This window comes from Lonchura striata, chromosome 2, assembly GCF_050655825.1.
Source record: "Lonchura striata isolate lonStrDom1 chromosome 2, ASM5065582v1, whole genome shotgun sequence".
NCBI lineage: Eukaryota > Metazoa > Chordata > Aves > Passeriformes > Estrildidae > Lonchura > Lonchura striata.
Genome location: NC_140704.1, coordinates 109,748,961 through 109,761,871, shown reverse-complemented (window position 1 = coordinate 109,761,871; position 12,911 = coordinate 109,748,961). Strand labels below are relative to the sequence as shown.

The following is a 12,911-nucleotide window of genomic DNA, read 5'->3' as shown; positions in this document are numbered from 1 at the left end:
AAAGTCACTATATGACAGATTAGGAATTTAACACATTAATATGATAAAATTAACTGTTGCAGAAACATTAAAAATATATGAAAATGCAGAAGTAATTCTTTAACTATTTATAAAGAAACAAACTAAATGAGTGAGCAGTTCACTGTTCAAATGAAATCAGAATTAGCTAGTTGCTCTCCTATCTGGCTTTCCATAAAAATAATGAAGTGAAAACCTTACTAATAGAAACTGCACTTCATAAAAGAAAATACACCTGAAATACCCCAAGATGTTGTAAAAATGGCGTAGCAAGCAGCAAGTAAAAGAATAACTCCTAAAATACCTAGGGCTGTACAGAACACAAATTAGCATCGGCAAAAGCTTTAAATTAAGTTATCATTGAGTGGACTTTGACAAGACTTTTTTAGGCAGACAAACTGGTTTGGTTTCTCAATAGCAACATATTTTGCCAGAAGATTTAAAGGAATTTTCTCCAGTGCTCCGAAATTGTGGCAGTTACCTGCCACGGCCCCGGGCGGGTGGAAGGGTCCGGCTGGCACAGCCCCCGTGAGCGGCACCCCGGGGGAGAATCGTCTGCCCCGATGGTGCTGAGCGCTGCTCTTGGGTGCAGCTTGGGCAACTCTGCACACTGAGAGGAGGTGAAGGGATGGGAGAGGACACCTGTATGCCAGCCCAAAGAGTCCTTTATTTTCCCAGGTATGGCAAGAAAGGTGCCCTCCGGGTGGGTGCAGTGACAAATGCCAAAGAAATCAAAGATTACAGGAACTTAAATAGGGGGTGGGTGGACAGGGGTGCAAACCTGACTTGCCCAACGGGGATAAACCAGAGAGGGATACAACAACCTATGATAATGTAACAGGGGTAGGTACAACATCAGGGGACAAATAGAAAAGCTAAACTGGGGTGATTACTACAGAACTTTCAGGAAGAAACTGGGGGTGGTCATAAGATTGACAACCAAAAGGGTACCAACAAACTCAGATTGATGGAACCAAATAAGGAGAAAACAGGGAAAGGTGAGAAGATTTGACAGATAAATGGGGAGCAGAGTGGTGGGAACTTTTGGAGTAAACAACTTGGATCAAACTGACTGTGAGGGGAAAAATGGGGGAGCATAAAGGCTAACTAACATTAATAAAACCAACTGACTAAATCAACCCACACCACAACAGCAAATGGGATTTTAAGGCTTAAAGCTGGGGCTACAGGCACAGGCCCACTGACAAAACCAGAACACAGCTGTACACCTTGAATTCCAACTCCAGGTTTTTTAACTAAAGGCCTTAAAGCTTCCTCCCCCTCCTCTCCTCTCAATTTTAAAAATCAGTCTGTTTAAGAGAGGAGCTGTAACCCTCACCTCTGGCTCAGGAAAGGTTTTGGGCAGGATTGTTTTGTTCTGAAGAAAGGCACTAAACAACTCTATTTCCAGGGAGCAGCGATGCTGCCCCGCATGGAGCGTCCCCACCACACTGGCAGCGGCTCCAGCGCCGATGGACAACAGGGAAAACACACGCAACCCCCGACCAAACTGTAGGGCTCTGCACGGACTTCAGCCATTGCAGAATGTCAGTAATCCAATTCCAACAGCTCCTGGCTCTGAAATTGCTATTTTTCAGACACGTGCTGAACATTTCACCTGCTAGTAATGACATTTTTGTATTTTCTTCTAATTACACTCAAAGCTAAGACCTTTGGCCCTAGGCCACAGACCTCTATTCAGGCTGCACACATTCTCTTAAAGGCCCTGAGCCTTTGTTGTCACTCTCAGTCTTTCATCTATTATTTATATCCATTGAGAATAGAGATACTCCACCATTTGTGAAGCTTTAAAGCTTCTAATCATCTTAATTTCTTCGCCTTTCAACCAGTGCTTCCCCTTATGGACCAATGCCAACAGTGTGACAAAATAATTTTTCAAGCCAAGATCCTCCTGGACCCTTCCCAAACCTTGACACACACTGGGCTGTAAGTGCCTTTTGTCCTTTGCCGGCTGCTTTTGCAAACACAGACCTTTGCTCAGCTTGGGGGTGGGGGTGTGCAGATCTGCTTGTCAGAGCATTTGAGGGAGTTTTCTTGGGGTTTATGTGTTTTTGCACCACTTTCTCTCTGTTAAAAGGTCTAACTCAATTAGTCCAGCTAAATCAGAGGTGCTGTAGGGAACCTTACCTCTTTTAAAAATATTAAGTACCTTCTAAAATACCATCAATTATGAATTTTAAATTTACACTTTTTTTTCCAAAAGCTAAACTGCTGATATGCTGCTTTGGTTTTTATACTGTTATGTGCCCACTCAGAACTGACAGATAAATACATAATATTTAAGACACACAAAATACCATTGACCCTTTTCCTGAATAATGGCAACATTAATTTGTCCTGACCATATAACATAACATGACAAAAAAAATGTTTTGCATCTTATGTTCAGGTCACCTCCTTCTTATCCTCCCTTATTTGCACATGAAATAGGAAATAAATCAACAGCATTTTTGCCAAGATGCAGAAGATTTCTTCAGAATTCATCAACCACCAATCTTCATTGCTAAGACCTGTGAGATCTGCTACTGTGATCCACATCTTGGCTCTTTCTTCCACTATGGTCTGGCTTACTTTTGATTTTTAACAGCACTTCCTTGTTGTCTGTCCCCTCTGAAAACCCCCAACCCCCACGTCTTTTCTTATTTTTACCATTTGCTTCAACCAGCAGTTCACTTGAGACTCATCCATCTTACAATGCCTAAAGTGACAGATGCTCTCAGGAATGACCATACTGTTGAGTGAACAAAAGATAACATCACCTCTAGGAACTGCAGGAGAAATACAACTTCAACCCTGAGACACGGTTATCCTGGCAGAGACAGCACCATAAACCTCTTTCAAGTGAAAAAAATCCCCAACCAACAACTGTGGGGAAAAGGAATCTGACACAATTACATGCAAAAAGAGTATTCTTTCCATTCTAAGCTGCAGTTAGTGGTGTTGAGGACCTTTTCATTTTGTTTTTTTCCCCTCCTAATACCCCATTGAAGAATTTTGTAGAATTTACCTGTGATAAAGTCAAGAGGAGAAGAGAGAATGGGGAAACTTCACACAAATACTGTTTCAGGACCCCTACAGACTTGAATGGAGGAAGAAGGCACTTTGGAACAGCTTCAGCAGAAGGTCACACAAGTCCTTTGCCAAAACACAGACATTACCTTGTTAAAACCTACACATCCTACAGACCAGCTGTTGCTCAGTTAAATTCCACAGGAATTCAGAATCATTGTGCAAGCCTGTGCCCTTGACAAATGCATACTGTAACCACAGTAAGATTACTTTAATATCACAGCTGCTTGATAAATCTGTAATCTGCAAATAAAAACGCCTCAATGGTTTGACATTTGAGTATGCACCACTTAAAAAAAAAAAAATTAGACTGATAGATTTTCTAGCCAACACCCACATATCCAGCTATAGTGACGCCTGTTCCTAAATAAAAATCTGCCTTCTGTGCCTGTAAGACTGGGCTAAAAACTGCTAATTTGAAATGCACACAAAATTTTCCATCCAGTCAGTGGAACAGGACTTGTTGAAGAGTCCTTGGTGGTAGAAAATATTACTTAAAAAAAGAAAGGTCATATTAGCTTCTTCTGGTGACATACTTGCTAATCCTGAGAACCCCTTCTCTGCAGTGAGATACAAAGATTTCCCTGTCTCTCAGTAAAGCTTTAAACAGTATCTCATGTTCAGTTTTCAAACACTACATGAAATAACCATCATTACAGTACATGAGACTGAGAACATGTGAGTTGTGGAAATGTAAAGTTAGAGTTGTAAAATAAAATAGGAGGCCTGCTAACCAAACATCTCCTGTCCAGTGTAAAGTCAGGGAAAAAACATAACCTGGATTTCTTAACATTTATTTATTGATTGCCTTTAGCCATATTTATTAATTTGTGATGAATTATGATTTTAGGCCCCTATTCTGATGTAGAATGTTCCTGCTGTGCTCTCATAGCAGACCACATCAAGCCATCAGACTGTAAATGCAGAAGTTATCTCTAAATACACCATTTTTTAATATAGGTCATTTTCCCACAGTATGCCTTTCTGCAGTACCATTTTGGACATCCACCACACAGAAATTAAACTAAGAACCACTTTGATCCTTCCTAAAGAGGATCCCAACTCTGTGCCTCAGACCACCTTTAGAGTTCCTCTCCCATTCTGAGCCACTGAGTGATCTGACACCAAAATCTTTGATAAAATCCCCTTCAATTGGGAAAAACACAAACACAAACATCTACAGAAGACCACTGCTGGTATATGATTGAAAAAGTCTTATGCAAGACTCTGCTTTCCACCTCGTATCTCAGCAACTGGCAGTGTTCAAGGCGTACTGCAACTACCAAGAAGAAAAGAAATTAGAAGATTGACTGGGGGATGCACTGGGGCATTCTGCTGTGGTATCTGAATCCACTAACTCCACTATACTTTGAGTGTCCCCATGTCGAGAACAACTTTCTGAAGCTCCTTCCAACCCAAATAAATTAAAGAAGCAAATAATGAAGTCTGCACTTAACATCCTGACAGGAAAAAAAGGCTTGAAAATATACAATGCTTTCACCCAAAATACTTGAAGATCTTGGCATCAGATATGGATGAAATAGTAAACTGTATCCTGCCTTAAAAATCTGTACTCTGTACTCAAATGGGCATCTTATCAAGCAGCCAGCCCTTACACATTTTATCTCCAAATATTTATCACAGTAGAGGGAAATGTTTATAATTAATATGGAATCCATCTTCTGCATGCTGCTGCTTTTAAACAAAATTAAATGTGAGTAAAAGGTCAAAGCTACTAGAAAGGGCCTTGAATAAAAACTCTGAAAATACAACCATTTTGCTGGAAGAGACAAGGTGTAAAATAGATTACTGGAGCCAAACTCCATATGGAATAGGGCAGACCAAGGGTACTGATCCAAACAGCAGTAAACTGTATCAGAACTGTCAGAATTAATGTGTTTGGTAACTCTAGACTGCTTTGAAAATCTCTCATTTAATGAGATTCACATTTTCCAATTGAAGCTGAACATTTTTACATGCATGTATGCAAAATCAGTTCCCATTCAATGCAATTTTAGCATGGAATGATTGAAAGTTTGATAATAAACTTACAGGTAACTTCTGTCATTACCATTAAGTTATTGACACTGAAACATGACCTTGAAATGACAGCTTCATTAATGCAAGTTTTACCAGGGAAGGTTTCAAAAAGCCCTGATTAAATTAACTACTTTTAAACACAATAGGATCAATATGTATGCAGAGAATGTACACCCCCATGGCAAGTTCTGCCTGCTTGATTGATCAAAAACAAAACAATCCTGTGGCTTTCCAGATCTCAGCTGGTGCCAGAAATCCACATAGAAAAAAAAAAAATCCATCTAAATGAAACTCTGAAAAGGTTTACCCTTCACCAGTCTATTTGCACTTCAAAAACTCCTTAAGTCCTTCAGCTAAACCCCAGGGTTGAACCATTTCAAAAATGAGAGGGGGATGGCCATGATTTATCTTCTTTCTGTGCTCTGGACAGAGCTGTAAAATCTGCCTGCTGGTGTGCCTGTGTGCTACAGGCTTCTTTTCATGAACCTTGGATACTTACTCATTTTAGAAATAACTCTGCTCAATTCCTTACTGTCCTTTATTTCCTTCAGTAAGACACAAGTACATTTATAAAGCAAAATTTTGATTTTTGGGTACCAGCATGCAAGCTGATGAAGCTGAATCAGCAAAATGGCCAAGCATCTGAAATAAGCATTTAAAAAAAAAATATAGCAGATCTTATTCATACCTGTAAGGATTGGATCTTGCCTTAGTGAATCTGTGCTCATGGAACAATTGTTTAGCAATCTAATTTAAGCCTATCCCTTATATTTACTACTACCAAACACATTTTTAGTAATAGGCTCAAATAATTTTCTGTTTGTAGATAATCAATGTGTTAGGTCACCCAGGATGCATTTTCCAGGCTCCTGTACTTCAAGATACATTACCAACAGAAGGAAAATGGAGATTTCATGGGTCACAAACTTGTGCATTACAAGGACCTTCAGTGCTGCTGTCAGCCTAGTAAAACTCAGTCGATACATTCTTGCTTTTTTTGTTCATTATTAAAACCCCTGCACCCAAATTTATACCTTTTTTTGGGTTTTTTTCTGATGCAAAAATACCAATTCAACAACTATTCTTTGAACACAATTTAATGCTGTGATATTCAGTTTGTATATGAAAACACACAAACACACACATATAATATAAACATAAATCCTACAGCACCGACACTGTGGAGGAGCACAAAACACTGAAACATGTTTGTGCACTTCAACTTTTTTAAAGTTTTCTTCCACTCTTAAGACCCAACACTATAAACCACATATCAGTGGCACAACTCCTACCAGTCTAAATTCTTCAGACTTGGATAAACAGACAGACTTGCTCTCAAGGTAAACAACAAAAAGAATAGATTGAATATTAACTATTTTTGCATGGAAAAGGCCCATTAATTTCCAAAGTCTTCTTCAGATTTTGCTTTTATCACAGATTTTTTCTCTTCCATTCTAAAATAACAGAAATGGATGAACAATATTTTATGAAAATATAAAAACATTGCACATCTTGCCACAGGAGAGTGAGTCTTAATTAGGCTAGAATAAAGCTTTAAAAACATTGACATTGTGCTTGTTTTTGTGCAAGCCAAATACTGGCCCTAACAAAACTGCAGGACTAATCTGGGGGGAAAAAAAACCCAACCAACCCTAATCACTCTATTAATCCCCACTCAAATCCACAAGGATACTTAAGTAAGAGGTTGTGGATATAAGAAGGAATGGCATCTTACTCAGCATCTGACATGCTACTCAACTTAACTCCTCAGAGTCTGAAACTCTGCTCCAGAAAGAGTCAAAGGTGTTTTAAGAATATATCCTCTCTTATGCATAACTTTTCCATCTTAAAAAACCCTCTCCAGTATAACTTGCTTTTTGTAAAAACTGTAATAGAATAGTTCTTTGACTATGTCCTTCACTGGCTCATATTTGTAAGACTGCACTGAGGGTGTTCATAAACTTGCATCTTCTCCTGGTGTGCTTGCAAAAATTCAGTATTCCAGCTGCCACCTCATTAGCAAAACACTTCAACTTCCCTACATGAACCAACATTTGCTATTTTAATAAAGTTTGCATGAAGGTGGAAGTTTGTCTCTTTTCACCATATCCCCTATTACCAAGAAGAAGCTTTGTATAATATGTATTGTAATAAAGAAGTTTAGAGTATTTATGTAGCTATCTATTTTTTCCATACTTTACAGTTTCTGAGACTACCCCAAATGGACACACTGATCAATAGGATTTGGTACTTCTATTTCAAGCAAAGTGTATGTCACCACACCACAGCCAGGTAAATCCACTTTAGAAATTGAAGTCCAAGTAGAAGAAAAATACCATAAAAAAGAAAAAATAATCTGGAAAAAGAAAACACCAATAAGAAATACCCTGTGGATTCATTAGCAACCAGGGTGGCAGGCTTTCCTCTAATTCCCTTTAAAAGCCCATGACTACCTGCAGAGCCTGGGAGTGCAAATCACATTAGTGGAGCCACCAGATGACCAAAGAAAGCACTGGAGGCCTGGTGAAACCAGTAAACAAAAGGCAGCATTCCAGCTGAATGCCGCTGCTAGAGTCAGCATTGTAAGATGCTTGGATCTGATAACCCAAAAACCAGATTAGCTGCAGGCAACAAAAGAGTAAAATGAGAAACAAAGGGGTCATTTTGACACATGAAGAAATAATTTCCATTAAACCATCTTGAGTTTACTGTGTAGTTATAAAAACTGCTCCTACTTGAAGTGACATTTGAAGCAATGAAGCTGTGACAGTGCAGTGTCTTGGAAAAGCTCCTGAAATAACACATCCTTGAATGCCATATAATTTAAAGAGGCAAACTGGCCTCTTTGTCTTTGAATCTTTATGACGTTTTAAAGGTCTAATAATGATTTTTAAATCTGTTGTACAGATTTCAGTTAGAAGACTTAACTAACACGTATGACTAGGCTTGAGGAACAGAATCACTAGTTTTATCTGTATTTAAAAGTCTCCTGCAGAGAATGCACATACTAAAATATTCTCATGTAGTTACACAAGAAGGCTGCCTTCTCTCCCCAATCCCCATCTCCTCACGTGTGCCTCACTAACTGTCAACACAGGAAAGAATAATCTTATATTCCTTATCAAAAGCTTAAACCAAGATTTTTATGCTGAAAAAAAAAGCCCAGGCTTTAGGCTTTTTTAGTCCTTAGTCATAAGGACTAAACTGCAAAACTCAAACACAAAAGTCTGGAAGACTATTCAGACACCAGAGAGAGAGAGAGAGAAGTCAAAAATTTCCAGGGTAACTTCAGAAAATTTGCCACAATTTTCTTATACAATTTAGAATTCTGTACACTCAAAGCCAAAACAAGTCTTTTTCTTTCCTCACAAGACAGTAAATTGTCCTGCTATGAAATATTCACAAGCTAGAAGAATTTTCTAAGGAATGCTGTGGTATACAGAGAACATTTCAGCTCACTAGGTTTGCTGTCTGCTCTTGTTGCTAGCACATAGCACAGAAATCTGACACATGGTGAGGGAACAAGCCTTCCTGGAACACCACATTTCTCCCCTGGGTTTTGAACATGTACAGCAACTAAACCTGCTAGCATCAGTGAGGATGGGATTTCACATATGAAGCACATCTATCCAAAATTAGCTGATTTCTCTCAGTGACTGACAAATGCAGAGAAAACAGACCCAGAAAAACATCTCAGCAGAGTCTGGTGGGGACAGCAAAAAAGGACAATCTGCAGCTGTGTCCAGACACAAATATATGGTATGCACTGACCTGGAAATCCTGCTGTCGAGGCTCAGTGAAAGGCTTGTCAGAAAAAGCTTCACAAACATCTTATGCTACTTGGCGAATTTTTCAAAATACATAGCCATTAAACATGCCTAAAAGGGGAAAGATGTAATGCAGGCCTCTAATTACAGAATATAGCTATCTCTGGAGACATCTGTGCCAACATACCCATCAAAGCCCAACGGACCAATGGCATGGAGTAGATACTGTGCACGTCTGGTTTTTCCCTGGTTCCAAACCATTCTGCTCTGGAGTACTACCATGGTATCCATGCTGCTTCTAGTATTTTTGCCACATACATGACCCAAGAGAAAAAGGTGGATGGGCAGAAGACAGAGTAGAAACCCATCTCTCTTACTGTTCTTTTAAAGATAACTTCTTACCCAAAACAGCACTCAGGCATAAACAGGTCTTTATAAATCCACAGAAGGAAAACATGAAAGGTGTGAAGAACAGAGTCAAGAAGAAAGGAGATTTAAAAAAAAAAATATGACTTGTAGCCAAAATGTGCACACATATGTACTGTAGAAATCTAGCTGGAGGGGGAACACAAGATACTGTTGTACACCTGGCTCATCTTGAACCCTTATACTGAGGAAATTCAGACGATCACCATTCAAAGAAACTTGAGTTTGTATTTATAGCAATCAGCCAGTCTGAATACAAAGACGGATGCAGCTAGTAATCACATAAAATCATCCACTTTAATGCAGTTGGCCTTTGTGCTGCAAAGAGAAAACAACATGCTCGGCAGCCATGAAGAGTTAGATTATGAGTAGTGGTTTTACACAGCATCTTTCTAATAAAATATCTGAGCTTTTTAAGCAAAGAAGCAGATCAGTTTAGAATATGAAAAAAACTCCTTTGAATATTCAATACAAACAGACCGCATATTTCAATTACAAATGGTTTTCCCAAGCAAAGGTATTTATTTCAAGTAGTGTTGCCCAAATTCTCCCATCATTAAGATATTCCAGAAAAACAGAAACTCCATCAGGCCTTGCTGTTTATCTGCTGTTTCTTGTGCAGAAACACTGAGTATGGCCAGATCTTCCTAAAAATGCTAATGTTAAAAGCTTTTCCTTTCTTTGAGGAATTCTAGTTATTTCTACACAAGGGCAAGCACCTGACTCACAAGTATTCCCCTAGCTGGGAATGCCATGAACCCAGTTCTGGGCAGTTGATTGAACACCTGGGAGGTAGAAGAAACTGGTTTCTTGTTCCTAAGGTCATTCAGCAGAGCTGGAACAAGGTCTCTAGAAAGCCTCCCACATGCAAGAAAAAGTAATGAATTCCTTATAGACCTGATAGGAAAACCTCAAACAGCTTCTTCACTACTCATGCTGATCTACATCCTCCATGACTGTAGTTTGAGTCAACATATTTTCTCACATTAAAAATGCTTTGTTGAGAAGCTCTCTGTGAAGATTTGCACAATGTCCAGAGTTTCCTTGAGGACAATTTTGGACCACAAATATTAGACATTGGAATAGTTATCCCAGTAGACTAGGAACCATTCATAGAGCAATTATGGCTAGTCTGGAACCATTCATAGAGAAATTATGTCTAGTCCAGACACTGCTTGCCATAATAGAAGTCCAGGAATATTTAAAGAAGTGGCTATGGAAGCATTCTACCTCCAGGTGGGAAGAGAAATCAAGCTGCTCTTTGAACAATGAATACAGCAATCTAGCATAGAGAAAGAGGCATGTGAAAGATGCAGTATTGGGAAAGAATACTGCTCTGCATTCACAAGGATAAGACAGTTGCTAGTGCTTTTACTCAGTCCTTCCACATATCCAGTGCTCTGGCATGAAGAGAAAGGGGAAAAATGGCCAAGGGGGGAAAAAAAAGGCCTTTCAGAAAGAAGAATTTCATAAGAAAAGTAAATAGATAGTGAATACCTTGTCCTCTCTCACACACTGAAGTAGAGAGATCTCATGAAGACTAGGAATAAAGAGAAGATCATTCTACTTTTGAAGTACAGGAGAGGGCAACAGATAAAAACAGTGCTAAGGAACTCTCTGCTTGTGATTAAAAACCTGAGAGTCTGATAAAGGTGGGCTAAGGAGGATAATGGCATTTTCTTCTCACAACATCATAACCAACTTACACTGAGCTTTTCTGAATGGAGATTACTTTTCTATGAACAAGTACAGGGCTCTATGTTTATCAGGGCTTCTTTAGAAACTAACTCAAAATGAAAAGCCCATACAGAAAAATCCTAAAAAAGACATTCATATTCCCACCAGTTGATTGTAACACAATAATCACAAGTGTATAACAAAACATATATCAAGATAATCTGATCCTCTCTAAAGCTCTGATTTTCTCTGAAATGGAAGTCCCCCATCAGTCCCTTTCTTCTTTCAAGGGAAAATCTCCATTTCTGCTAAATGCATTGATTTTCAAGGCCATACCCATACCTTGATCTATAAAGAATATAAAATGCTTTGATGAAGTGAAAAAGAATCTTTCCACAGGATTCAAAAGGAAGACAATTTTTTGCTTCTCACTTAAATCTATTGTTATTGTACAGGCATTTTCAGATGGCAGGTAGTGCAAAAGCTATACAGGCAAAAAAAACCAACAAAACCCCCCCCCCCCCAAAAAAAAAAAAAAACACAAAACAAAAAAAAAAAAAAACCAACCTGGCTTCAACTCCTGTCACCCTTGAAATTCCTAATGTGACAACAGGCAGTACTTCCCTACCATATCCTATATGCTTCTGGTGCCTTCCAGAAAGCCTTTTTATCTGATAATGAGAACAGACTCCTGCTGCAGATTTGAATGCTGAGGACTGAAAGTACTGCACAAATGACGAAGAGTTGGGGAAAATGAGTGGTTGAGTATAGAAAGAAACAGGAAATCGATTCTTAGAAATGCTATCTTTGCTTCAGTGCTTCTGTTTGGCCTCCTCGTCCTCCCACACTTGCTCCCTGTCTTTGCTAGCTTCCTATTTTACCAGCTCTTTTCCTTGCTACCCAGTAGTGAAGGAGGGAAAATTTACCATGATCATCTTTCCTCTGCTGGAGCATTGTGTGTCTGTCTCAAAAGTAGTGTCTGGTTTACCCCGGCCTATGTTTGGCTGTCATCTAAAAACACAGCAATTCTTTCTTTTAGCCTCTTCTGCTTCCCCAAGTAACAATTCCCATCCCATCTAATGACAGGGTTTGAGAGAAGCACATTTTTCTCATGGAAACTATGAGAAAGCAACAGAAGGATGAAAATTAGTTTATGAAGAATAAACAGATATATTTATTTTAAAAAGCAGGGGCCAGCTGGATAACAATTCCAGATAAGATTTAAATAAACATACGTGGGAGGTAGCAGGAAAGGCAGCTGGTTCCTCACGCTCAGACGCACACAGGTAATGACCTCTGTCTCTTGCTCTCCTAAAGCTAACAATGCTGGTTATTGCACTCCTCCAGTGAGCTCTGGAAAGGATCCAGTGCACTACTGATTACATTTCATCCACAGTTAGTTTAACCTTTGAAACATGACAGTCAGTGGCAGTGAGCAGGCCAGCACATAAGGTCAGCTTAACCTTGTTGGTCCCAGCATTCTCCCAGTGTTTGCACAGAAAACAACCTGGTGATCAGGGATTCCTACCCTGCAAATACAAAAGGCTCAACAGGGACTGTGCCAGAATGCTGATTTTATTGCAAGGTGTCATTCATGGCCATTAATCTGTCAAGACAGAAAAATACAGCTTCTCTTCTTTCAAAAAACCAAAACAGTATCAGACAGAAAAAGTCTCATTTAGGAAGGCAGAGAAGTGACTGATCTACTGTCAGGTACCAGGCAAATGTTGCACATTACTCCTCCAACCAAGAATAGAAAGACAAAAATACCAAAGAGAAAATAAGTACAACTTATTATGAGACAACAAGGTCAAGCAAGTGTAACAGGAACACTCTGTGCTCAAAGGAAAGCTAAAAAATCAATTCCTGTTCAATTGCCCATTTTTCTCAAGT

General features: G+C 39.1%; 1 protein-coding gene across 10 annotated transcripts in view; it reads right to left on the bottom strand.

Moving 5' to 3' along the window:
- Positions 1-12,911, bottom strand: part of GREB1L (GREB1 like retinoic acid receptor coactivator) — a 133,212-nt gene that overhangs the window by 75,301 nt on the left and 45,000 nt on the right. Inside the window, exon 1 of one of the 10 annotated variants that reach the window (XM_021551541.3) lies at positions 12,254-12,365. The exons of 8 other annotated variants lie outside the window; for them this stretch is intronic. The gene's annotated coding sequence lies outside the window, so the exon portion shown is untranslated. Of the gene's footprint in view, positions 1-8,919; positions 9,034-12,253; positions 12,366-12,911 lie in introns of those variants that run through there. One more of the 10 variants, XM_085571991.1, reaches the window with a different exon arrangement.